Raw genomic sequence first — 27,825 nt, 5'->3', positions numbered from 1 at the left:
TCTGCTCCTCACCCGATTGGTTAACAGCTGCGGTGGCCGGGTGAAAATTTGCATAAAGTATCGCCGAGTTGAACTTTTTCTACCACTCTGCAAGCAAGGGTTCTCGCCTTCCCACAATCCCCTTCTTCCAACAGACAGCGTTCATCCCCTTGTCTCCTCCTCTCCTCTCCCTCTCTCCTGCAGATAGAAACTCGGTCATTACCCCCACGGCTCATCCCTCACGCCCACCGAGGGCCTGTCACCAAGCCGTTACCGTGACAACACAGCACACAGAACGACTGGAGATAGAGGTCTATTAGATAGAGGGGGAGGGGTTAGTCATGTGTCGTGTCAATAATACAGGCAACTACTGGGCATTTGTCCGCTGTGCACGGCGGCTGCATCCCATTTCCTATGTAGTGCACTTATTTTGACCAGGGCCCATAGGGCAACAGTAGTGCACTAAATAGGGAATAGGGTGTCATTTGGTTCACAAACAAACAATTGAGTGAGTGGAGCCGCTGTCTGCTGGTCTCCTTTGACACCGCTTTTGAAAGAGCCGGCGTAGAGTGGGGACACACGCGAACGCTAGTGCTGAGCAATTAACCGACATTTCAGTTATTTTTTTTATAAAAAATAAAAAAAAACTACTAATTGACCAACATTGGTTCAATTATTTGAATTCCATTTTATTATAATTGTTCTTTGAGCTCAATGCCACATCGCAGTTTCTCAGATCCAGATAAATCAGATCCAGATAAATCAGATCCAGATAAATCAGATCCAGCCTGAACTGTGCGATGTAGTAGGGAGATCTAGTCTATTTACCACCACAGACCGATGCTGGCACAAAGACAGCACTCAACCAACTCTATAAGGCCATAAGCAAAGAAGACAATGCTCACCCAGAAGCGGTGCTCCTAGTGGCCGGGGACTTTAATGCAGGCAAACTTAAATCAGTTTTACCACGTCACGTGTGTAACTAGAAAGAAAAAAACTATAGACCACCATGATTCCACGCGCAGAGATGCGTACGAAGCTCTCCCTTGCCCACCATTTGACATAATTCTATCCTCCTGATACCAGCTGACAATCTAAAGCAGGAAGTACCAGTGACTCGCTCAATAAGAAAGTGGTCAGATGAAAATGATGCTAAGCTACCGGACAGTTTTGCTACCAAAGACTGGAATATGTTCCGGGACTCATCCAATGGCATTGAGGAGTACACTACATCAGTCACTGTCTTCATCAAAAATTGCATCGATGACGTTGTCGCCACAGGGACCGTACGTACATATCCCAACCAGAAGCCATGGATTACAGGCAACATCCATTTCATATGAAATGGATATATATATATTTTAATAATAAAAAACAATTGTCCGATTAATCGGTATCGGCTTTTTTTTGGTCCTCCAATAATCGGAATCGGCGTTGAAAAATAATAAATCGGTCAACCTCTAGTACTTACGGCCCAGTACATCACTGGGGCCACGCTTCCTGTCATCCAGGACCTCTACACCAGGCGGTGTCAGAGGAAGGCCCATAAAATTGTCAGAGACTCCAGTCAACCAAGACATAGACTGTTCTCTCTACTACCGCATGGCAAGCGGTACCAGAGTGCCAAGTCTAGGGCCAAAAGGCTCCTTAACAGCTTCTACCCCCAAGACATTAGACTGCAGGACAATTCATCAAACGGCCAACCAAACTATTTACATTGACCACCCCCCCCACCCCCCCATTTGTTTTGTACACTGCTGCTACTCGCTGTCTATTATCTATGCATAGTCACTTCACCCTTACCTACATGTACAAATGACCTCAACTAACTCGGTACCGGTACCCCCTTTATAAAGCCTCCACATTGACTCTGTACAGGTACCCCCTGTATATAGCCTCCACATTGACTCTGTACTGGTAACCCCTGTATATAGCCTCCACATTGACTCTGTACCGGTACCCCCTGTATATAGCCTCCACATTGACTCTGTACCAGTACCCCCTGTATATAGCCTCCACATTGACTCAGTACCGGTACCCCCTGTATATAGCCTCCACATTGACTCTGTACCGGTACCCCCTGTATATAGCCTCCACATTGACTCTGTACCTGTACCCCCTGTATATAGCCTCCACATTGACTCTGTACAGGTACCCCCTGTATATAGCCTCCACATTGACTCTGTACCGGTACACACAGGATATAGTCTCCACATTGACTCTGTACCAGTACACCCTGTATATAGCCTCCACATTGACTCTGTACCGGTACCCCCTGTATATAGCCTCCACATTGACTCTGTACCGTAATACTCTGTATATAGCCTCCACATTGACTCTGTACCGGTACCCCCTGTATATAGCCTCAACATTGACTCTGTACCGTAATACCCTGTATATAGTCTCCACATTGACTCTGTACCGTAATACCCTGTATATAGTCTCCACAGTGACTCTGTACCGTAATACCCTGTATATAGCCTCCACATTGACTCTGTACCGTAATACCCTGTATATAGCCTCCACATTGTACCGTAATACCCTGTATATAGTCTCGTTATTTATTGTGTTACTTTCTTTTCTTTTTTTACTTCAGTTTATTTGGTACATTTTTTCGTAACTCTTCTTGAACTGCATCTTTGGTTCAGGGCTTGTAAGTAAAGCATTTCACGGTAAGGTCTACACTTCTTGTATTCGGCACATGTGACAAATAAAGTTTGGTTCCATAGGGCTCTGGTCTAAAGTAGTAAACTCTATAGGGAATAGGGTGCCATAGGGTTCTGGTCTAAAGTAGTGGACTATATAGGGAATAGGGTGCCATAGGGTTCTGGTCTAAAGTAGTGTACTATATAGGGAATAGGGCCCCATAGGGCTCTGGTCTAAAGTAGTGTACTATATAGGGAATAGGGTGCCATTTGGGATGTGATGATGTACTAGTGGTAGTCAGTCAATGTGAGGCAACACAGCCATCAATTATAGGTCAAAAGGTCAACAATTACCAGGATGAGGACATGGCCTGTAGCAAAGATGAACTTTTATATTGACAAGATAGTCAAGTGACAGCTCCAACAATGGAAGGCAGATTGGAGGAGGTGAGATCAGGTGGGACCATTCTAGCCAATGAAAGAGCAGATACACGGGTATACAGGCCATAGAGATAGATAGAGTACTCATCGTTGTATCTGTGCCATTATAGCATCTGTGAGAACTAGAGGTCGACCGATTAACCTCTTGATGCTCTGGGGGCGCTATTTCATTTTTGGATGAAAAACGTTCCCGTTTTAAACAAGATATTTTGTCACAAAAAGATGCTTGACCATATAATTGGTAGCTTTCGAAAGAAAACACTCTGACGTGTCCAGAACTACCAAGATCTTTTCTGTGCATGTCCTAGAACGTGAGCTTCAGGAAAAACCAAGATGAGACGGCATCCAGGAAATGAGCAGGATTTTTGAGGCTCTGTTTTCCATGGTCTCCTTATATGGCTGTGAATGCGAGAGGAGTAAGTCTGCCCTTTCTGTCGTTTCCCCAAGGTGTCTGCAGCATTGTGACGTATTTGTAGGCAGATCATTGGAAGATTGACCATAAGAGACCACATTTACCAGGTGTCCGCCCGGTGTCCTGCGCCGAAATTGGTGCGCAAAAGTCAGCTGCCAGTATTTTTCCATGGGATTCAGAGAGGAAAGCAAGCTTCCACGAACGATATATCAATGAAGAGATATGTGAAAAAACACCTTGAGGATTGATTCCAAACAACGTTTGCCATGTTTCGGTCGATATTATGTAGTTAATTCGGAAAAAGTTTGACGTTGTAGGTGACGTGAATTTTCGGTTCGTTTCGGTAGCCAGATGCGATGTAGAAAACGGAACGATTTCTCCTACACACAGACGCTTTCAGGAAAAACTGCGCATTTGGTATGTAACTGAGAGTCTCCTCATTGAAAACATCCGAAGCTCTTCAAAAGGTAAATGATTTTATTTATTTGGTTATCTGGTTTTTGTGAAAATGTTGCATGCTAAATGCTACTCAAAATGCTATGCTAGCTTTGCATACTCTTACACAAATTAGTCAATTTCTATGGTTCAAAAGCATATTTTGAAAATCTGAGATGACAGTGTTGTTAAGAAAAGGCTAAGCTTGAGAGCAGACGCATTATTTTCATTTTATTTGCGATTTTCAGAAATCGTTAACGTTGCGTTATGCTAATGAGCCTGAGGCTTTAGTCACGATCCCGGATCCGGGATGGGGAGTTTCAACAGGTTAATCGGAATGGCCGATTAATTAGGACCGATTTTAAGTTTCCATAAATCAGCATTTTTGGACACCGATCATGGCCGATTACATTGCACTCCACGAGGAGACTGTGTGGCAGGCTGACTACCTGTTATGCAAGAGCAGCAAGGAGCCAAGGTAAGGTGCTAGCTAGCATTAAACGTATCTTATAAAAAATCAATCAATCATAACATAATCACTAGTTAACTACACATGGTTGATCATATTAGCTCCCTGGTACACAGAAAATACCCGAGCTCTGAAGCAAGCTTCAAGAAAATTGGAACGGAAATGGTGCCACACCAAACTGGAAGTCTTCCGACAAGCTTGGAAAGACAGTACCGTGCAGTATCGAAGAGCCCTTACTGCTGCTTGATCATCCAATTTTTCCAACTTAATTGAGGAAAATAAGAACAATCCGAAATTCCTTTTTTGATTACTGTCGCAAAGCTAACGAAAAAGCAGCATTCCCCAAGAGAGGATGGCTTTCACTTCAGCAGTGATAAATTCATGCACTTCTTTGAGGAAAAGATCACGATTATTAGAAAGTAAATTACGGACTCTTTAAATCTGCATATTCCTTCAAAGCTCAGTTGTCCTGAGTCTGTACAACTCTGCCAGGACCTAGGATCAAGAGAGATGCTCAAGTGTTTTAGTACTATATCTCTTGACACAATGATGAAAATAATCATGGCCTCTAAACCTTCAAGCTGCATACTGGACCCTATTCCAACTAAACTACTGAAAGAGCTGCTTCCTGTGCTTGGCCCTCCTATGTTGAACATAATAAACGGCTCTCTATCCACCGGATATGTACCAAACTCACTAAAAATGGCAGTAACAAAGCCTCTCTAATTTGCCAGAATTTTACATAATTATGACATAACATTGAAGGTTGTGCAATGTAACAGGAATATTTAGACTTATGGATGCCACCCGTTAGATAAAATACGGAATGGTTCCATATTTCACTGAAAGAATAAACATTTTATTTACAAAATTATAGTTTCTGGATTTTACCATAATTATGACCTAAGGCTCGTACTTCTGTGTGTTAAGTTATAATTAAGTCTATGATTTGATAGAGCAGTCTGACTGAGCGATGGCAGGCAGCAGCAGGCTCGTAAGCATTCTTTCAAACATTATTTTCATGCGTTTGCCAGCAGCTTTTCGCATTGCGCTGTTTATGACTTCAAGCCTATCAACTCCCGAGATTAGGCTGGTGTAACCGATGTGAAATGGCTAGCGGGGTGCACGCTAATAGCGTTTCAAACGTCAATTGTTCTGAGACTTGGAGTATTTGTAAGGGCTATTATTTATTAAATTGGCTGATTAAATCGGTATCGGCTTTTTTTGGTCCTGTAATAAATCGGTATCGGTGTTGAAAAATCATAGTCGGTCGACCTCTAGTGACATCTCCATTTTCTTCTTAATTGGCTGATTGCTGCCAACTCACAGGAATCCCCACCCAACTGACTACTTTAAAATGGTGGAAGCCCTCAATTGCAATGTTCATGCTAAAACAGGTTAAAAAATATATATATATATTTTTTTTTTCCACCTTTATTTAACCAGGTAGGCCAGTTGAGAACAAGTTCTCATTTCCAACTGCAACCTGGCCAAGATAAAGCAAAGCAGTGGGACACAAACAACAACACAGAATTATATGGAATAAACAAACATACAGTCAATAACACGAAAGAAAAAAAGTCTATATATATTGTGTGCAAATTAGGTAAGATAAGGGAGGTAAAGGCAATAAATAGGCCATAGTGGAAAAATAATTACAATTTAGCAATTAAACACTGGAGTGATAGATGTGCAGAAGATGAATGTGCAAATAGAGATACTGAGGTGCAAAGGAGCAAAACAAATATATAACAATATGGGGATGAGGTAGTTGGATGGGCTGTTTACAGATGGGCTATGTACAGTTGCAGTGATCTGTGAGCTGCTCTGACAGCTGGTGCTTAAAGTTAGAGAGGGAGACATGAGTCTCCAGCTTCAGTGATTTTTGCAATTCGTTCCAGTCACTGGCAGCAGAGAACTGGAAGGAAAGGTGGCCAAAGCAGATGTTGGCTTTGGGGAAGACCAGTGAAATATGCTACGGGTGGCCACGGAAGGTGAGCTCTATGGCATTGAAGCTCGTCTGGAGGTTAGTTAGAGGTGGATCAGAGAATCACCAGCAGCAAGAGTGACATCATTGATGTATACAGAGAAAAGAGTCGGGCCGAGAATTGAACCCTGTGGCACCCCCATAGAGACTGCCAGAGGTCCAGACAACAGGCCCTCCGATTTGACACACTGAACTCTGTCTGCGAAGTAGTTGGTGAAACAGGCGAGGCAGTCATTTGAGAAGCCAAGGCTGTTGAGTCTGCCGATAAGAAAAAAAATCTATGCTGAGTCCTCTATCACAACTGGCACAATTCCGATATTAAAGTATTTGTTTTCTCCCCACACCTGACCCCATCCGTAACCTGGAGCAGGGTCATTTAACACCTGACCCCTTCCGTAACCTGGAGCAGGGTCATTTAACACCTGACCCCACCCGTAACCTGGAGCAGGGTCATTTAACACCGACCCCATCCGTAACCTGGAGCAGGGTCATTTAACACCGACCCCATCCGTAACCTGAAAGGACTGGTGGAGCAGGGGTCATTACCATACCACCACCCCCCCCATGACTCCAGTCGACTAACATAAGGTCACACAGAGTACCAAGCGCCAATCTTGATATCCTTTTCTTACACTTCGTCTGTGTGTAGTGCTCTCTTTCACACACTATCATATTGAACACACACACACACACCCCAATAGGTCTCCATTACACCCCGGTCTGTAGGGAGTGGAGGTTGACTTGTTCTGTATCTTACACCACAGACAGCCCAAGACAGTTCACACACACCAGTCAGACACCAAGGTCATTCAGTTCAATGAGGAGTATTGCGATCTATAAATAGAGACACAATATACAGAGGGGGGAGGGGGGAGGGGGGAGTGGCCATATGAAATAAACTAACAGTGATTAGCCTGCTCTTCCACTCTGATTTCACTCTTTCCTGATTGGAAGAAAAACAACAATGCACCTTTCAGCCCGGGGAAAGAGAGAAAATAATCTCTCCCTCAAAACATATGTTCACAATGCCAAAGCAAGGGAAATAGATCATCAACAGAAGTTAAATAACAACCCCCCCCCCTCTCCGTCTACTTCATGTAGACTACTGCTAAATACAGTGGGCCTACTTCATCATGTAGACTACTACTAAATACAGTAAACCTAGTCTCCTTCATCATGTAGACTACTACTAAATACAGTAAACCTAGTCTCCTTCATCATGTAGACTACTACTAAATACAGTAAACCTAGTCTCCTTCATCGTGTAGACTACTACTAAATACAGTAAACCTAGTCTCCTTCATCATGTAGACTACTACTAAATACAGTGGGTCTACTTCATCATGTAGACTACTACTAAATACGGTAAACCTAGTCTACTTCATCATGTAGACTACTACTAAATACAGTAAACCTAGTCTCCTTCATGGTGTAGACTACTACTAAATACAGTACATCTAGTCTACTTCATCGTGTAGACTACTACTAAATACAGTAAACCTAGTCTACTTCATGTAGACTACTACTAAATACAGTACATCTAGTCTACTTCATCGTGTAGACTACTACTAAATACAGTAAACCTAGTCTCCTTCATGGTGTAGACTACTACTAAATACAGTAAACCTAGTCTCCTTCATCGTGTAGACTACTACTAAATACAGTAAACCTAGTCTCCTTCATGGTGTAGACTACTACTAAATACAGTAAACCTAGTCTACTTCATCATGTAGACTACTACTAAATACAGTACACCTAGTCTCCTTCATGGTGTAGACTACTACTAAATACAGTAAACCTAGTCTACTTCATCATGTAGACTACTACTAAATACAGTAAACCTAGTCTCCTTCATCGTGTAGACTACTACTAAATACAGTAAACCTAGTCTCCTTCATGGTGTAGACTACTACTAAATACAGTAAACCTAGTCTACTTCATCGTGTAGACTACTACTAAATACAGTAAACCTAGTCTCCTTCATCATGTAGACTACTACTAAATACAGTGGGTCTACTTCATCATGTAGACTACTAAATACAGTAAACAGTCTACTTCATCATGTAGACTACTACTAAATACAGTAAACCTAGTCTCCTTCATCATGTAGACTACTACTAAATACAGTAAACCTAGTCTCCTTCATCATGTAGACTACTACTAAATACAGTAAACCTAGTCTACTTCATCATGTAGACTACTACTAAATACAGTAAACCTAGTCTCCTTCATCGTGTAGGTGACTACTAAATACAGTAAACCTAGTCTACTTCATGTAGACTACTACTAAATACGGTAAACCTAGTCTCCTTCATGGTGTAGACTACTACTAAATACAGTAAACCTAGTCTACTTCATGTAGACTACTACTAAATACGGTAAACCTAGTCTCCTTCATCGTGTAGACTACTACTAAATACAGTAAACCTAGTCTCCTTCATCGTGTAGGTGACTACTAAATACAGTAAACCTAGTCTACTTCATGTAGACTACTACTAAATACGGTAAACCTAGTCTCCTTCATGGTGTAGACTACTACTAAATACGGTAAACCTAGTCTCCTTCATCGTGTAGGTGACTACTTGTGTGGTGTTTACTCTGAAACAATAACCCTGCCTCCCGGGTTGACTTTCCATTGTTTAACAAGTTGACATCCTGCTTGCTTAAGAGCTGAAATGTGTTGGCCTAGAAGCCGTTGACCGTTTGGCGAGCACTCGGTCATGTTAGGCCGCGGGCGTTGAATGTGGCGCACGCGTCTGGTGTGACGAGAGAGAGAGAGAGAGAGAGAGAGAGAGAGAGAGAGAGAGAGAGAGAGAGAGAGAGAGAGAGAGAGAGAGAGAGAGAGAGAGAGAGAGAGAGAGAGACAGAGAGAGAGAGAGAGAGAGAGAGAGAGAGAGAGAGAGAGAGAGAGAGAGAGAGTGATCGAACAGAGAGACCGAGTTAGTCTGTGTGTTTCCACAGACAGGCGGTGCTCCGTGTGTGTGTGTGTGTGTGTGTGTGTGTGTGTGTGTGTGTGTGTGTGTGTGTGTGTGTGTGTGTGTGTGTGTGTGTGTGTGTAGTTACGGAGATCCTAGAGGAGTACTGCATGTCTGATACACACATCTGTCACCGACGGGTCTGTCAGAGCTTTAAAGTCCCTGAGTCCTGGGTCTCCATGAAGCATCGGGAGAAAACCTACTGAAACAGGCAGTTGATTCCTGAAATTGTCCAATTTAAGAACACCGATTTCTGTATTCCCGTTGCGAAACGTTTCGCTACGGTGTGTGCACTAATGAACACGACCCAGGGTCAAGCAGACAACAAACAAAAAAACGCTCTCAGAAAACAGAAATGACAACAACAAAAAAAAGATCACAAAAAAAAAAAACACAAGGACCCTTAAATATGGCAGAGAGTTTTGTTAGATTAGTCTCTCAAACCTCATAGGCTACCGCCACCACACAACCAACTAGCTAGCTACTACACCTTGGTCAAGAGCTATAATGTAGTGATACGAAACCATGACGACAGCTTTCCCTGTACCTGCACAACTAAGCCCTCATCGCTTTCCTGTCGAGCCAATCAGAAGGCAGAGTCCCAAAGGGCACCCTATTCCCTACAGCCCCTGGTCTACAGTAATACACTATAAAGCAGGGGTGGTCCACCTCATCCCCCCCCCCCCAAAGAAGTCATTAACTTCTTCAATGTGTTACATTTCCTTGCTGTCAAAAAAAGTCCACTACCCAATTTCCGATGCTCTCCGACTGTCTAGTGATCATTAGTGAAGCTGGACAGTCAATAAACTATATGAATGTAGGTCCATTGTCATTCATACAAAGTTTCCAATTTGGGTTTTAGTCATTTTGAAGTATATTGATTTTGTTGCATCCGGGGTTCACAATTCTTTCAACAACTGTTCATCCATAGTATTAAATCAAATGGAATTTCTCACGATCGATCGATAGATCGAAAGATCGAAAGATCGATAGATCGATAGATCGATAGATACAGCAGTATGCTGTAGGTAGGGGTAAAGGATAGATAAATAGACAGTAACAGCAGTATACTGTAGGTAGGGGTAAAGGATAGATAGACAGTAACAGCAGTATACTGTAGGTAGGGGTAAAGGATAGATAATAGACAATAACAGCAGTATACTGTAGGTAGGGGTAAAGGATAGATAATAGACAGTAACAGCAGTATACTGTAGGTAGGGGTAAAGGATAGATAATAGACAATAACAGCAGTATACTGTAGGTAGGGGTAAAGGATAGATAATAGACAGTAACAGCAGTATACTGTAGGTAGGGGTAAAGGATAGATAATAGACAGTAACAGCAGTATACTGTAGGTAGGGGTAAAGGATAGATAATAGACAGTAACAGCAGTATACTGTAGGTAGGGCTAAAGGATAGATAGACAGTAACAGCAGTATACTGTAGGGGTAAAGGATAGATAATAGACAGTAAAAGCAGTATACTGTAGGTAGGGGTAAAGGATAGATAATAGACAGTAACAGCAGTATACTGTAGGGGTAAAGGATAGATAATAGACAGTAAAAGCAGTATACTGTAGGTAGGGGTAAAGGATAGATAATAGACAGTAAAAGCAGTATACTGTAGGTAGGGGTAAAGGATAGATAGACAGTAACAGCAGTATACTGTAGGGGTAAAGGATAGATAATAGACAGTAACAGCAGTATACTGTAGGGGTAAAGGATAGATAATAGACAGTAAAAGCAGTATACTGTAGGTAGGGGTAAAGGATAGATAATAGACAGTAAAAGCAGTATACTGTAGGTAGGGGTAAAGGATAGATAGACAGTAAAAGCAGTATACTGTAGGTAGGGGTAAAGGATAGATAGGATAAGTAATCCTTCTCACCCCCCCTTAATGATTTAGATGCACTATTGTAAAGTGGCTGTTCCACTGGATGTCAGAAGGTGAATTCACCAATTTGTAAGTCGCTCTGGATAAGAGCGTCTGCTAAATGACTTAAATGTAATGTAAATGTAATAGATAATAGACAGTAACAGCAGTATACTGTAGGTAGGGGTAATGGATAGATAAGACAGTAACAGCAGTATACTGTAGGGGTAAAGGATAGATAATAGACAGTAAAAGCAGTATACTGTAGGTAGGGGTAAGGGATAGATAATAGACAGTAAAAGCAGTATACTGTAGGTAGGGCTAAAGGATAGATAATAGACAGTAACAGCAGTATACTGTAGGTAGGGGTAAAGGATAGATAGACAGTAACAGCAGTATACTGTAGGTAGGGGTAAAGGATAGATAATAGACAGTAACAGCAGTATACTGTAGGGGTAAAGGATAGATAATAGACAGTAACAGCAGTATACTGTAGGTAGGGGTAAAGGATAGATACTAGACAGTAACAGCAGTATACTGTAGGTAGGGGTAAAGGATAGATAATAGACAGTAACAGCAGTATACTGTAGGTAGGGGTAAAGGATAGATAAGACAGTAACAGCAGTATACTGTAGGTAGGGGTAAAGGATAGATAATAGATAATAGACAGTAACAGCAGTATACTGTAGGTAGGGGTAAAGGATAGATAATAGACAGTAACAGCAGTATACTGTAGGTAGGGGTAAAGGATAGATAATAGACAGTAACAGCAGTATACTGTAGGTAGGGGTAAAGGATAGATAGACAGTAACAGCAGTATACTGTAGGTAGGGGTAAAGGATAGATAATAGACAGTAACAGCAGTATACTGTAGGTAGGGGTAAAGGATAGATAGACAGTAACAGCAGTATACTGTAGGGGTAAAGGATAGATAATAGACAGTAAAAGCAGTATACTGTAGGTAGGGGTAAAGGATAGATAATAGACAGTAACAGCAGTATACTGTAGGTAGGGGTAAAGGATAGATAATAGACAGTAACAGCAGTATACTGTAGGGGTAAAGGATAGATAATAGACAGTAAAAGCAGTATACTGTAGGTAGGGGTAAAGGATAGATAGACAGTAACAGCAGTATACTGTAGGTAGGGGTAAAGGATAGATAATAGACAGTAACAGCAGTATACTGTAGGTAGGGGTAAAGGATAGATAATAGACAGTAACAGCAGTACACTGTAGGTAGGGGTAAAGGATAGATAATAGACAGTAACAGCAGTATACTGTAGGTAGGGGTAAAGGATAGATAATAGACAGTAACAGCAGTATACTGTAGGTAGGGGTAAAGGATAGATAATAGACAGTAACAGCAGTATACTGTAGGTAGGGGTAAAGGATAGATAATAGACAGTAACAGCAGTATACTGTAGGTAGGGGTAAAGGATAGATAATAGACAGTAACAGCAGTATACTGTAGGTAGGGGTAAAGGATAGATAATAGACAGTAACAGCAGTATACTGTAGGTAGGGGTAAAGGATAGATAATAGACAGTAACAGCAGTATACTGTAGGTAGGGGTAAAAGATAGATAATAGACAGTAACAGCAGTATACTGTAGGTAGGGGTAAAGTGACTAGACAACAGGATAGATAATAGACAGTAACAGCAGTATACTGTAGGTAGGGGTAAAGGATAGATAATAGACAGTAACAGCAGTATACTGTAGGTAGGGGTAAAGGATAGATAATAGACAGTAACAGCAGTATACTGTAGGTAGGGGTAAAGGATAGATAATAGACAGTAACAGCAGTATACTGTAGGTAGGGGTAAAGGATAGATAATAGACAGTAACAGCAGTATACTGTAGGTAGGGGTAAAAGATAGATAATAGACAGTAACAGCAGTATACTGTAGGTAGGGGTAAAGTGACTAGACAACAGGATAGATAATAGACAGTAACAGCAGTATACTGTAGGTAGGGGTAAAGGATAGATAATAGACAGTAACAGCAGTATACTGTAGGTAGGGGTAAAGGGTAGATAATAGACAGTAACAGCAGTATACTGTAGGTAGGGGTAAAGGATAGATAATAGACAGTAACAGCAGTATACTGTAGGTAGGGGTAAAGTGACTAGACAACAGGATAGATAATAGACAGTAACAGCAGTATACTGTAGGTAGGGGTAAAGGATAGATAATAGACAGTAACAGCAGTATACTGTAGGTAGGGGTAAAGGATAGATAATAGACAGTAACAGCAGTATACTGTAGGTAGGGGTAAAGGATAGATAAGACAGTAACAGCAGTATACTGTAGGTAGGGGTAAAGGATAGATAGACAGTAACAGCAGTATACTGTAGGTAGGGGTAAAGGATAGATACTAGACAGTAACAGCAGTATACTGTAGGTAGGGGTAAAGGATAGATAATAGACAGTAACAGCAGTATACTGTAGGTAGGGGTAAAGGATAGATAATAGACAGTAACAGCAGTATACTGTAGGTAGGGGTAAAGGATAGATAATAGACAGTAACAGCAGTATACTGTAGGTAGGGGTAAAGGATAGATAATAGACAGTAAGAGCAGTATACTGTAGGGGTAGAGGATAGATAATAGACAGTAACAGCAGTATACTGTAGGTAGGGGTAAAGGATAGATAAGACAGTAACAGCAGTATACTGTAGGTAGGGGTAAAGTGACCAGACAACAGGATAGATAATGAACAGTAGCAGGGTCGTTTGAAAGGGTCGATGACGATAGTCCAGGCAGCGATTTGATTAAATATGTATCCGCAATTATTTAGGACGTACAAGAGAAATGATTAATAGGCTAAACTCAAATAAACAAATTATTTTAACAATGGGAAGATAAAAATGTTGTTTCATAGAAAATCCATTTTCCGCCATAGCCAGGATTCGATCTTGTGCCTACGCTGCTGTCCGATCCCAAATCCCCTGTCCTCATCTGCTGAGCTACAGTTCAGGAGCCTATTAAACCCAACAACAACTAAAAAAATCTAAGCTAATTGGTATTCGGCAGGGTAGCCTAGTGGTCAGAGCGTTGGACTAGTAACCGGAAGGTTGCAAGTTCAAATCCCCGAGCTGACAAGGTACAAATCTGTCGTTCTGCCCCTGAACAGGCAGTTAACCCACTGATCCTAGGCCATCAATGAAAATAAGAATTTGTTCTTAACTGACTTACCTAGCTAAATAAAGGTAAAATAAATAAATAAAAATACAAGGTGTCCAGTCGAGGTCAGTGTTTCAAAGCCACTTTGCGTTGAAGAAAGCACCACGGCAAAAGATATCGAATTTTGCAACAAACAGTTCGGAAAAAAATTAGAATAATAAACGACTTGACCAAAAGAAGAGTCGGACGTCATTGATCGCGTGGTTCTTACTTGGAAACGAGAAATCGAGTTTAAAAAAAATATGTTATTATATATTTACAAAAGATGGTGGCTTCATTGTATGATTTAGGATATTAAGTACAAACAGAACAAGTTCAAAACACAAAGAAAACTATTTTACAAATTAATGTAATTATAATTATTTTTTTGTATTATCTATATGGGAATGAGACACTGTGCCTCCATAAAGACGAGACTTAGCTGCTGCTCTACAGACAGAGACACCTGTCAGGTGAGAAATGGAACAGAATATTTACACCAGTGGTCACCAACCTTTGAGATCAGAGTCAAAATGCAACCTGAGATCTACCGGTCAGATTATAATCCATTTTTATTTTTTACATGACTTAAAAAGCATAAGTCTACACAAAGCCTATTAAGCCTATTAGAAACAGTACTGTCGTAATGAGGTTTTTGACGTAGGCTATAGGCCCAAAACATTATCACTGCAAAAATGATATAGAGATCAGTTGTTTAACTTACATTTGAATAATTAGCTTATTTTTTATTTTTTTCTCCCCTGGGCCGATGGAGATCTGATGGTCAGACTCAGAGGAGGAAGAGGGCAGCAGACTGAGTAACCAATCAACATCCTCTCGTTCCTCCTTTCCCTCCAATGACAGTGACCAAAAAGGGACACAGTCTTTCCAGCTGATGGGAAGAAAAAAAACTTGAGTCCGCACCGCATTATTCCCGCCTCATGCACAAATTCATGCTGTTACTCCTATGGACCAGAGAAAGTGAAGCATTCCTCCATATTAAATACAACTCAAACCACTAATACTAAAGGAAGTGTATCAATACCTACTCATTCATTACAGCCGGAGTGTTGTCTGGTGAGTAGAAGTAGGGATTTACATGCATTTAGTTGGCTTTAAAAAAAAGTGTTGAATACAAAGTGTTGACAGTACTGAGTAAGTACTGGAAGTCCCTCTCTAGTCATGGTTTTAAACATTTAGAAACCTCACTGTATCAACTATACTGTATTTGTTGACAGTCTCCCTCTCTAGTCATGTTTTCAAATGTTTAGAAACCTCACCGTATCAACTATAGTGTATTTGTTGACAGTCTCTCTCTCTAGTCATGGTTTTAAACATTTAGAAACCTCACTGTATCAACTATACTGTATTCGTTGACAGTCTCTCTCTCTAGTCATGGTTTTAAACGTTTAGAAACCTCACTGTATCAACTATACTGTATTTGTTGACAGTCTCTCTCTCTAGTCATGGTTTTAAACGTTTAGAAACCTCACCGTATCAACTATACTGTATTTGTTGACAGTCTCTCTCTTTAGTCATTTTTTCAAACGTTTAGAAACCTCACCGTATCAACTATACTGTATTTGTTGACAGTCTCTCTCTTTAGTCATTTTTTCAAACGTTTAGAAACCTCACCGTATCAACTATACTGTATTTGTTGACAGTCTCTCTCTCTAGTCATGTTTTCAAATGTTTAGAAACCTCAACACCCCCCTATCCACATCGATGGAACAGTAGTGGAGAGAGTAGCAAGTTTTAAGTTCCTCGGCATACACATCATCACAGACAAACTGAATTGGTCCACCCACACAGACAGCATCGTGAAGAAGGCGCAGCAGCGCCTCTTCAACCTCAGGAGGCTGAAGAAATTCGGCTTGTCACCAAAAGCACTCACAAACTTTTACAGATGCACAATCGAGAGCATCCTGGCGGGCTGTATCACTGCCTGGTACGGCAACTGCTCCGCCCTCAACCGTAAGGCTCTCCAGAGGGTAGTGAGGTCTGCACAACGCATCACCGGGGGCAAACTACCTGCCCTCCAGGACACCTACACCACCCGATGTTACAGGAAGGCCATAAAGATCATCAAGAACATCAACCACCCGAGCCACTGCCTGTTCACCCCGCTATCATCCAGAAAGCGAGGTCAGTACAGGTGCATCAAAGCTGGGACCGAGAGACTGAAAAACAGCTTCTATCTCAAGGCCATCAGACTGTTAAACAGCCACCACTAACATTGAGTGGCTGCTGCCAACACACTGACACTGACTCAACTCCAGCCACTTTAATAATGGGAATTGATGGGAAATTATTTAAATACATCACTAGCCACTTTAAACAATGCTACCTTATATAATGTTACTTACCCTACATTATTCATCTCATATGCATACGTATATACTGCACTCTATCATCGACTGCATCCTTATGTAATACATGTATCACTAGCCACTTTGTTTACATACTCATCTCATATGTATATACTGTACTCGATACCATCTACTGTATCTTGCCTATGCTGCTCTGTACCATCACTCATTCATATATCCTTATGTACATATTCTTTATCCCCTTACACTGTGTATAAGACAGTAGTTTAGGAATTGTTAGTTAGATTACTTGTTATATATTACTGCATTGTCGGAACTAGAAGCACAAGCATTTCGCTACACTCGCATTAACATCTGCTAACCATGTGTATGTGACAAATAAAATTTGATTTGATACTGTAGCTTTCTTTTACACCTGCTACATTACTGCAGACACTAATCTGAGCCATCCGATTGGCCAGTGGTAAGCCTATAGTGCACTTGATTTGCTCCCCCTGGGCCCGCGGGAAGGCAGAGTTTGTACCTTCTGAAATGATTCAAAATGGGAATATGTCACCTACCCGGTGAGCAGGACGGCTGAATCGAGCGTACCCAAACCAACAGACCGAGATAAATACATTTTAAAAAAAATAGGAACGCAAGACTTATTGTTGTGTTGTTGTTGTTGTTTACAGAAATGTTCGGTGATCGACTAGGAATGCCTTGCAGATCACTGTTCTAGTCTAAGTAATGTCTAGAGAGGTTGATGTTTTGGAAGCCACAGCGGGATCCACTGACTGAGAGATCAAACAAAGCTTTGTACATCATTTATCACGTGGTAACTGCTTGTAAACTTTACTTGGGGTTTGAATTAAACTTTTAACTCACTCTTACATATTAACAAAAGAACTTTGGATCCTTAATTTGATAGTTAGCCAATAACTAGAGCGGTTTTTATTTACAATCACTGCTTGAGAAATACAAAAATTGTCTAAAATAGAATCGCTCAAAATTCGATACTAGTGTGCTACGATTTCAGGAGAGAGTCCTCTGGCGTGTTACGTTCCCCAGCAAGAAAGACAAAACTGTTGCTCAAACAACTGGGAACTAACAAAGAGTCACTGACAACAACCAAAACTAAACATGGGGTGGGGGGGGGTGGAAAGACACTCATGGGGGTGTCCACTGAAAGTTGCCTAGCAACAACAACTGAGATCTAAAAGACCCCCGCCACGAGGAGCCCACTAAATTTGCCAACTAAGAGGCAAAACAAAATAAAAACCCACACCAAACGTAAAAGACAGGAATTAAAAAAAAGGTGGTGCAAAAAAAATAAAAATAAAATCAGATAAAGGATTTGTTTGTCAAGAAATAAAAACAGGGAGTGCCAACTAAAAGGGTGTTTAAACCTCCACACCTCCAAATCTACACAGACAACTGGAGCACTGGGCCACTAGTGTGGGAGCTCCGGTATCAATGGTTGTCACTGGTTACCACAGCGTCAGCCATCATTATGACTTTGTGGCTGTGGTAATTAGCGACAAACCTGTACGGTAACAATCGTTCCATCACTATGCCAGTGTAACAGTATAACTTTAAACCGTACCCTCGCCCATACCCGGGCGCGAACCAGCAACCACGAAGCATCGTTACCCATCGCTCCACAAAAGCCGCGGCCCTTGCAGAGCAAAGGGGAACCACGACTTCAAGGTCTCAGAGCAAGTGACGTCACCGATTGAACCGCTGTTTAGCGCGCACCGCTAACTAAGCTAGCCGTTTCACACATCCGTTACACCAGGGCTGCCAACTTTTGAAGAAAGTTTGGAGTGAGATTTGCTATGTGAATTTCATTGCCACCTGGCCCAACCCTCAGATGGTGGGTTCCCCGTATAACAGTGTTTCTGTTTTAAAGCTCATTTCCTGCCATGGCTTAGTTCTATGACCAGGGTGTAATTGTTTTTTTTTATTCATTTAAAAATTAAAAATAAACACAGGTCAAGTGTATTCGGGGTGGTTTGAACATGAAATGAAAACTCTCAAATTCGACACCTTTGTTACCGTGAGATGTTTTTGGGAATTATGTTTAATTCTAAGTATGCTAATATTTTTTATATACATTTTTGAGGTGGTTTGACACATTATTCAGACAGCAATGAAACGAGATGGGGAAATGGGGAGGCCGGGAAAATGACGGTGGGGGGGGGGGATTCCGGGGGAAAAAAACAATGGGGTGGTTGGAAGCAGCCTTATCCTTGTCACAGCCTAAATGCCAATCACCAAACAAGGGGACTAATGCGAGTGGGGACTAAATCAACTTTCGTGCATGCTGTCAAAAGGCTGCATTCTGCAATAGGGGCAGGAGTAACAGCGACGTTTGTTTTACAACATTGTACATAAAATAGCGCTACCTTGCGTTTTATTTTACAGCTGTATAAACTCCGCGGAGAACGTTCTTTCTCTCTCTCTCTCTCTCCATTCAGCGCCACTCTAATCTTGAGGGGCGTTTCTTTAAAACGCCATCCAATCCCCTTGATCGTTTACATAACTAGACCAATCATATGCTTCAATGTGCCAGAGTTCAAAGTGCTGTGGCAAGACCGGACAGAGGTTCCCCTCGTGCAACCTGGTCTCATAGACGAGAGGTAACATAGTAAATGTAAATCTGGAACCTCAAATGAGTATGATACAATATGTTAATGTTTAGTATGGTTACAGAAAGTTACTTAAGGCAAAAATTAAAGCAGGTTGGTTGTAGTGGACGGGCGTTTAACGCAAATGTCTAACAACCCAAAGGTTGCATGTTCGGCTCTAATCCCAGACAACTATAGCATTTGCACTATTTAGCAACTACTAAGCATGTTTTTAGCTACTTTACAACTACTTAGCGTGTTAGCTAACCCTTCACCTAATATTAACCCTTTTAGCTAACCCTAGCCATTTTAGCTAACCATTCCCCTAACCTTAAGCCTTTAACCTAAGTCCCAACCTTAACACCTAGCCTAGGGATAATGTTAGCATTAGCCACCTAGCTAACATTAGCGAAAACAAATTGGAATTCGTAACATATCTTATGTTTTGCAAATTCGTAACATTTGTATATTTTACAAACCCATAACATGTTGCACAACCTGAAATGCATATCATATCAAATGATTGCTGGACATCCACTAATTAATACAAATCATCTGAACTTAACATAAACGAAATATCTACATTTTACATACACAATAATACGAAATTCTCTGAGACCAGGGTGGCTCGTGATGTTTAAATGCAAGCGCAGATGCTCCGATTTCAAAACGATGTGGAGGACAGCTGAAAAGATAAAACGCACTGACTGTACAATTGACTAATTCGAAAAAAAAAACCTGTACTTTTCAATGCTTTTAAGATTTAAGAGGTGTGGCGTGAGAAGAGGATCAAATGCATGAGAGCTCGGCAGCTCTGTTCCGCACGTCATCACACTACGCAACCTCGCCTGCGTAGATTGTAAATAGGTCATTAAAACCCACTTTCTAAAAAATAAATTACATGTAGGCTACCCACTCCCTTTCTACCCGGGTGGAGAGAGAGAAACGCAGAAGGAACGTTCCCTTAAAGGGGGTGGCGGAACAGTCCTGGGGGGTGGGGGGCGGAACAGTCCTGGGGGTGGTGGAACAGTCCTGGGGGGTGGTGGAACAGTCCTGGGGGTGGTGGAACAGTCCTGGGGGTGGTGGAACAGTCCTGGGGGTGGTGGAACAGTCCTGGGGGTGGTGGAACAGTCCTGGGGGGGGGTGGGGGGGGGTGGAACAGTCCTGGGGGGGGGGGGGTGGAACAGTCCTGGGGGGGGGGGGGTGGAACAGTCCTGGGGGTGGGGGGGGGGGGGGGTGGAACAGTCCTGGGGGGTGGGTGGGGGTGGTGGAACAGTCCTGGGGGGTGGGTGGGGGTGGTGGAACAGTCCTGGGGGGGGGGGGGGGGGTGGAACAGTCCTGGGGGTGGGGGGTGGAACAGTCCTGGGGGTGGGGGGGGGGCGGTGGAACAGTCCTGGGAGGTGGGGGGGGGTGAACAGTCCTGGGGGGGGGGGGGGGGCGGCGGTGGAACAGTCCTGGGGGGTGGGGGGTGGAACAGTCCTGGGGGGGGGTCCGACATCATCACTAGACTGACTTGGTGAGATTCCACTGGAACTCTGCACCACTTCGTGGCCCATTCAGTTTCACACCCCTATTGAGAAATACCACTGGTGTAACGTTGCAACTTTTCCACATTGTAGCGAAGCAAGCTTTGCACGACGCAGAAAGAAAGCTGACTCACTAAAGTCACTGATATGGGGAGCATTACGTAAACAAAGTTGTTTACCTTTTTATTTATATTTACGCTAAGGGTGATTCGTGGATATGAGCAATCCGATCCCTGCTCTGGATTTAAAAGCCCGTTCTAAACACTAAAGTTAAATAGCCGAGGAGAGAGAGGGTCTCTGAAAACATTCACAATGTCCACTGTTGTAACTAGCTAATGGCTGGCTAGCGCTATTGGGATCCGTGAACTTCAGTCACTGACAACAAGCACACTCAGAAAGATAAAAGTATTCCCCGGTGCACGAAATACATGCATGCAAAAGCACTGCCAATCACGGAAACGAGTAGTGAAAATGGATCAAGTGCGGCAAGGTAAAGGAATATAAAATTGTAAAAACATGTCTGTTTAGTGATCGAGCTTCCCCGGTGGTAGCCGACGCTAGCAGTCAGCGCTGCCTTGCTCAGCAAGCTAACGTACCAACACTGTTTCAGATATTAAATCCCTCGCAAAAAAAATTAGGACACGGAATTGCACACCAAAAAACAGCGAATCAAACAAAACAACAAAAGCCCACATGCGTACTTACGATGTGAAACTTTCCGTCGCTCGTGCTCTTGTTAAATCCTGTATGTTTAATCAACCCGGTCTGACCTTCGGTTGGGAGGAACAGCTATAGCGCGAGCGAAATGTGCTGCGGCCATGTTCCTCTCTGACTGCTCTGTGCTGGCTGAAACCCCGATGCTGACTGGCTGCTTGTTTATCTCGCTAGAAAGCCTCCCCCACACATCACATCACGGCACCACGGAGAGGAGCCAGTCGGTTAGCAGGGGGATGGTCTCTCTCCGGTATGGAAGACAGCGAACAAACAGCAACAACCCATCATAGTGATGATATAGCACGGAGAGACAGCGGAGAGAAACACCCGTGATTTAGCTAGTTAATCAAAGAGGATAGAATACGAAATGCATAGTTATTCAAGATGACTTGACAGCATAGATAGACTACAGCCCTAACACATTGCTTTAGCCATAACCTATTGAACCTACTTACGGCAACATGTAGGCTAAATGCAACTATTCAGTTATATATTTATTATTAAGTATCCCCCAGATATATTCCTAGCAAGTAATATCACGTGTAGTTATTACACAAATAGGAAACATATGAGACATGACCATTGCTGCAGATGAACTAGTCATGTCAAATGGCACCCTATATTCCCTCTATAGTTGCACGAGATTTCACAAAGACCCCTATAGGTTCCTGGTCCAAGTAGTGCACTAAAAGGAATCAGTTGTCATTTGGGATGCAAAGGAAGGAAATTGATGAGCAAAGCAGAAAGAACCAGAGAGGATTCTAGAGTCTGACTCAGGTCTTGTGCAGAGAGGACTGCATGCTCAGGTCGCAGAGTTGCGTGAACACCCACACACACACACACATTTTAAAAACTGTTTTTGAATCCACAAATCACACTGCTGTAATGAATGATTCACACACACACACACACACACACAGAAACACACATACACGCACACACTGAAACCAAAGACGCAAATTTGTCTGATACTCAATAATCAACACGTCCTCCTACAAGTAGTCACGAATTAAAGGCTCACGTGGGCAACAGGGCATGAATGCAGCTCTTCTCAGTGAATGAAGATACCACAGTCGTCATCACAGAGCAGACTAGACCTTGGACAGGAGACAGCGAAACAGTCCTCCTCCTCGTCTCGCTTGATAGCAAGAGCGTAATAACAAACGTCTCCTTAAATATCTGGGCCTGCGTCCCGTACGCCTCCCTATACCCTTCACAGTGCGCTACTTTTGACCAGGGCCCATATGGTTGTGCACTCTATAGGGATTAGGGTTCCATTTTGGACACACAGGTTTCTATAATTCTTCTGTTTATTTTTGCAACGTCACTTTGGTCTGCTGGGGAGATTCGTAGAAATGAGGTTAAAGTGACAATTGTCTGTGGATAAACATGTGGCTTAAGTACCTCTCCTTCAAGTCCTTATCTACTACAACAATTCTAGCTGAATCAGCTTATCTACTTACAACCGCTAAATGGAATTATTTCAACACATAGGTCTCCCAAATAGCATCACCAGTATCAAAACCACTGCTATTACATAATATTAAGATATTAGGCCACCTTGATTCCTGTGATAATGGTCTACTGACCAATTAAATATAGGCCACATTTGCATAAACTGAAGATTTTCCAATTAAATTGTCTAAATTGTGCTGGTTATCTTAGGACTTTATATTTAAATGTTTTAACCTAAACACTTGATTTGGCAATTATACACCGAACAAAAATATAAACGCAACATGTAAAGTGTTGGTCCCATGTTTCATGAGCTGAAATAAAAGATCCCAGAAATGTTACGCACAAAAAGCTTATTCGTGAGACATTCTCATATACCAAGATAATCCATCCACCTGACAGGTGTGGCATATCAAGAATCGTATTAAACAGCAGGATCATTACACAGGTGCACCTTGTGCTGGGGAACAATCAATGGCCACATGGAAATGTGCAGTTTTGTCACACAACACAATGCCACAGATGTCTGAAGTTTTGAGGGAGTGTGTAATTGGCATGCTGACTGCAGGAATGTCCACCAGAGCTGTTGCCAGAGAATTGAATGTTCATTTCTCTACCATAAGCCACCTCCAACATGGTTTTAGAGAATTTGGCAGTACGTCCAACTGGCCTCACAACCACAGACCACGTGTAACCACGCCAACCCAGGACAACCACAGACCACGTGTAACCACGCCAACCCAGGACAACCACAGACCACGTGTAACCACGCCAACCCAGGACAACCACAGACCACGTGTAACCACGCAAACCCAGGACAACCAGACGGTCCACGCAAACCCAGTAACCACGACCCAACGCCAACCCAGGACAACCACAGACCACGTGTAACCACGCCAACCACGGACCACGTGTAACCACGCCAACCCAGGACAACCACAGACCACGTGTAACCACGCCAACCCAGGACAACCACAGACCACGTGTAACCACGCCAACCCAGGACAACCACAGACCACATGTAACCACGCCAACCCAGGACAACCACGGTCCACGTGTAACCACGCCAACCCAGGACAACCACAGACCACGTGTAACCACGCCAACCCAGGACAACCACAGACCACGTGTAACCACGCCAACCCAGGACCACGTGTAACCACGCCAACCCAGGACAACCACGGACCACGTGTAACCACGCCAACCCAGGACAACCACAGACCACGTGTAACCACGCCAACCCAGGACAACCACGGACCACGTGTAACCACGCCAAACCAGGACAACCACAGACCACGTGTAAGGCGCCGTGTGGGTGAGCGGTATTGCTGATGTCAACGTTGTGAACAGAGTGCCCCACGATGAAGGTGGGGTGATGGTATGGGCAGGTATAAGCTACGGACAATGAACATAATTACATTTTATCGATGGCAATTTGAATGCACAGAGATACCGTGACGAGACCCTGAGGTCCATTGTGGTGCCATTCATCCACTGCCATCACCTCATGTTTCAGCATGATAATGCACGGCCCCATGTCGCAAGGACCTGTAACACAATTCCTGGAAGCTGAAAATATCCCAGTTCTTCCATAACCTGCATACTCACCTGACATGTCACCCATTGAGCATGTTTGCTCTGGATCGACGTGTACGACAGCGTGTTCCAGTTCCCGCCAATATCCAGCAACTTCACACAACCATTGAAGAGGAGTTGGACAACATTCCACAGGCCTCAATCAACAGCCTGATCAACTCTTTGAGAAGGAGATGTGTCGCGCAGCATGAGGCAAATGGAGGTCACACCAGATACTGGTTTTCTGATCCACAGCCCTACTTTAAAAAGAAACGGTATCTCTAATCTAATGTTATTTGAGGCGAATAAATGGAGACCTTCACACCAGTGAAATGCTGAATACAATGGGTGATACAATGGGTTTTCAGTGAAATCCACAGCCCTACTTTGAAACAATGGGTGTAGACCTTACAGTGAAATGCTATCTCTAATCTAATGTTATTTGTCCAATGGGTGTAGACCTTACATGAAATGCATGACCTTACAGTGAAATGCTGAATACAATGGGTGTAGACCTTACAGTGAAATGCTGAATACAATGGGTGTAGACCTTACAGTGAAATGCTGAATACAATGGGTGTAGACCTTACAGTGAAATGCTGAATACAATGGGTGTAGACCTTACAGTGAAATGCTTACTTACAAGCCCTTAACACTTATTTTTCTTAAAACTGCATTGTTGGTTAAGTAAAAAATAGCAAAATAACAAATAATTAAGGAGCAGCAGTAAAATAACAGTAGCGAGGCTATATACAGGGGGTACCGGTACAGAGTCAATGTGGAGGCTATATACAGGGGGTACCGGTACAGAGTCAATGTGGAGGCTATATACAGGGGGTACCGGGGTACTAGTACAGAGTCAATGTGCTATATACAGGGGGCTATATACAGGGGTTACGGTCAGAGTCAGGTGGAGGCTATATGAGGTACAGAGTATGTGGAGAGTTAAAGTGACTCTGAATAGATAATAACCAGAGAGAAGCAGCAGGATAAAAGAAGAAGTTCAGAAGTCTTAAGGCTTGGGGGGAAGAAGCTGTTGAGAAGCCTTTTGGTCCTGGACTTGGTGCTCCGGTACCGCTTGCCGTGGGGTAGCAGAGAGAACAGTCTTATGGCCTGGTGGTAGAAGCTGTTGAGAAGCCTCTTGGTCCTAGACTTGGTGCTCCGGTACCGCTTGCCGTGGGGTAGCAGAGAGAACAGTCTTAAGGCTTGGGGGAAGAAGCTGTTTAGAAGCCTTTTGGACCTGGACTTGGTGCTCCAGTACCGCTTGCCATGGGGTAGCAGAGAGAACAGTCTATGACTAGGGTAGCTGGAGTCTTTGACCATTTTTAGGGCCTTCCTCTGACGCCGCCTGGTATAGAGGTCCTGGATGGCAGGAAGCTTGGCCCCGGTGATGTACTGGTCGTACGCACTACCCTCTGTAGTGCCTTGCAGTCGGAGACCAAGCAGTTGCCGTACCAGGCAGTGATGCAACCGTCAGGATGCTCTCGATGGTGCAGCTGTAGAACCTTTTGAGGATCTGGGGACCCATGCCAAATCTTTTCATACTCCTGAGTGGGAATAGGTTTTATCGTGCCCTCTTCACAACTGTCATGGTGTGTTTGGACCATGTTAGTTGGTTGGTGATGTGGACACCAAGGAACTTGAAGCGCTCGACCCGCTCCACTACAGCCCCGTCGATGAGAATGGGGACATGTTCTGTCCTCCTTTTCCTGTTGTCCACAATCATCTCCTTTGTCTTGATCACGTTGAGGGAGAGGTTGTTGTCCTGGCAGCAACGTGCAGGTCTCTGACCTCCTCCCTATAGGTTGTCTTGTCGTTGTCAGTGATCTTGATCTATCACTGTTGTCGTCTTCAAATGTAATGGTGGTGTTGGAGTCGTGCCTGGCCGTACAGTCATGGGTGAACATGGAGTACAGGAGGAGACTGAGCACGCACCCCTGAGGGGCCCCCGTGTTGAGGATCAGCGTGGCATATGCATTGTTACCTACCCTTACCACCTGGGGGTGGCCCGTCAGCAAGTCCAGGATCCATTTGTAGAGGGAGGTGTTTAGTCCTAGGGTCCTTAGCATCGTGATGAACTTTGTGCGCACTATGGTGTTGAACGCTGAGCTGTAGTCAATGAACAGTATTTTCACATAGGTGTTCCTTTTGTCCAGGTGTGAAAGGGCAGTGTGGAGTGCAATAGAGATTGCATCATCTGTGGTGTGGTATGCAAATTAGAGTGGCTCTAGGGTTTCTGGGAGAATGGTGTTGATGTGAGCCATGCCTTTCGAAGCACTTCATGGCTACAGACGTGAGTGCTACAGGTTGGTAGTCATTTAGACAGGTTACCTAATTGTTCTTGGGAACAGGGACTTTTTACCTTTATTTAACTAGGCAAGTCAGTTAAGAACAAATTCTTATTTTCATTGATGGCCTAGGAACAGCCTATTCAGGGGCAGAACGACAGATTTGTACCTTGTCAGCTCGGGGGTTTGAACTTGCAACCTTCCGGCTACTAGTCCAACGCTCTAACCACTAGGCTACACTGCCGCCCCATGTGACGAACAAATACCTATCCTTATCCCTGAACAGTTAACCCACTGTTCTCTGGGCGTCGATGACATGGATGTCGATTAGCAGCCCACAGCACCTCCTCTGAATCAGAGGGGTTGGGTTAAATGCAGAAGACATTTCAGTTGAATGCATTCAGTTGTACAACTGACTTGGCATCAAGCTTTCCTGGTCATGAAATCTGTAGATTAGGGCCTAATTAATTTTTCTCAGTTAACCAATTTCCTAATATGTACTGTAACTCAGTAAAGGCTATAAAAATGTTCCATATTGCATTTATATTTTTGTTCAGAGAGAGATATATATATATATATATATATTTCAGTTCACAACCAAATTGCATGTCTTTGATAGCAGGTTGTGTGAACCGTAGCTCCACCGTGTGGTTGGCAGTGGTACAGCAGGGATTTAGTTTGTTTCAACTAATGATTTATGTATGCACACTAGATGACTTACAGTGGGCACTGTTTTGAAGTCGTGGCACCTCCATCTTTGTACTCCCCCACTGTTGTAAAACATATTTGAAGCTGTAGAAATGCATGTCAACTTTATTTTTTTTACATCTATTAGACACCTGAATGTGTAACCTTAAATTATATTATACGAGCTAAATGTAAAAAATAAAAAGTTCTAATGTCCCCACAACAACAAATTTACTTTTGATGTAATTTTGGCCTTGAAACATTT

The 27,825-nt window shown here is 43.0% G+C and overlaps 1 pseudogene; it reads right to left on the bottom strand.

Annotated features, from left to right (window-relative positions):
- LOC135517114 (nuclear receptor coactivator 2-like) overlaps positions 1 to 21,673 on the bottom strand; it is a 170,854-nt pseudogene extending 149,181 nt beyond the window's left edge.
- Between the last annotated feature and the right edge of the window lie 6,152 nt (positions 21,674 to 27,825).

The sequence above is a fragment of the Oncorhynchus masou genome, chromosome 28, assembly GCF_036934945.1.
Source record: "Oncorhynchus masou masou isolate Uvic2021 chromosome 28, UVic_Omas_1.1, whole genome shotgun sequence".
In the NCBI taxonomy this organism is placed as follows: domain Eukaryota; kingdom Metazoa; phylum Chordata; class Actinopteri; order Salmoniformes; family Salmonidae; genus Oncorhynchus; species Oncorhynchus masou.
Note: the sequence above shows the minus strand (reverse complement) of the source record. Positions and strands in the feature narration are given on the sequence as shown.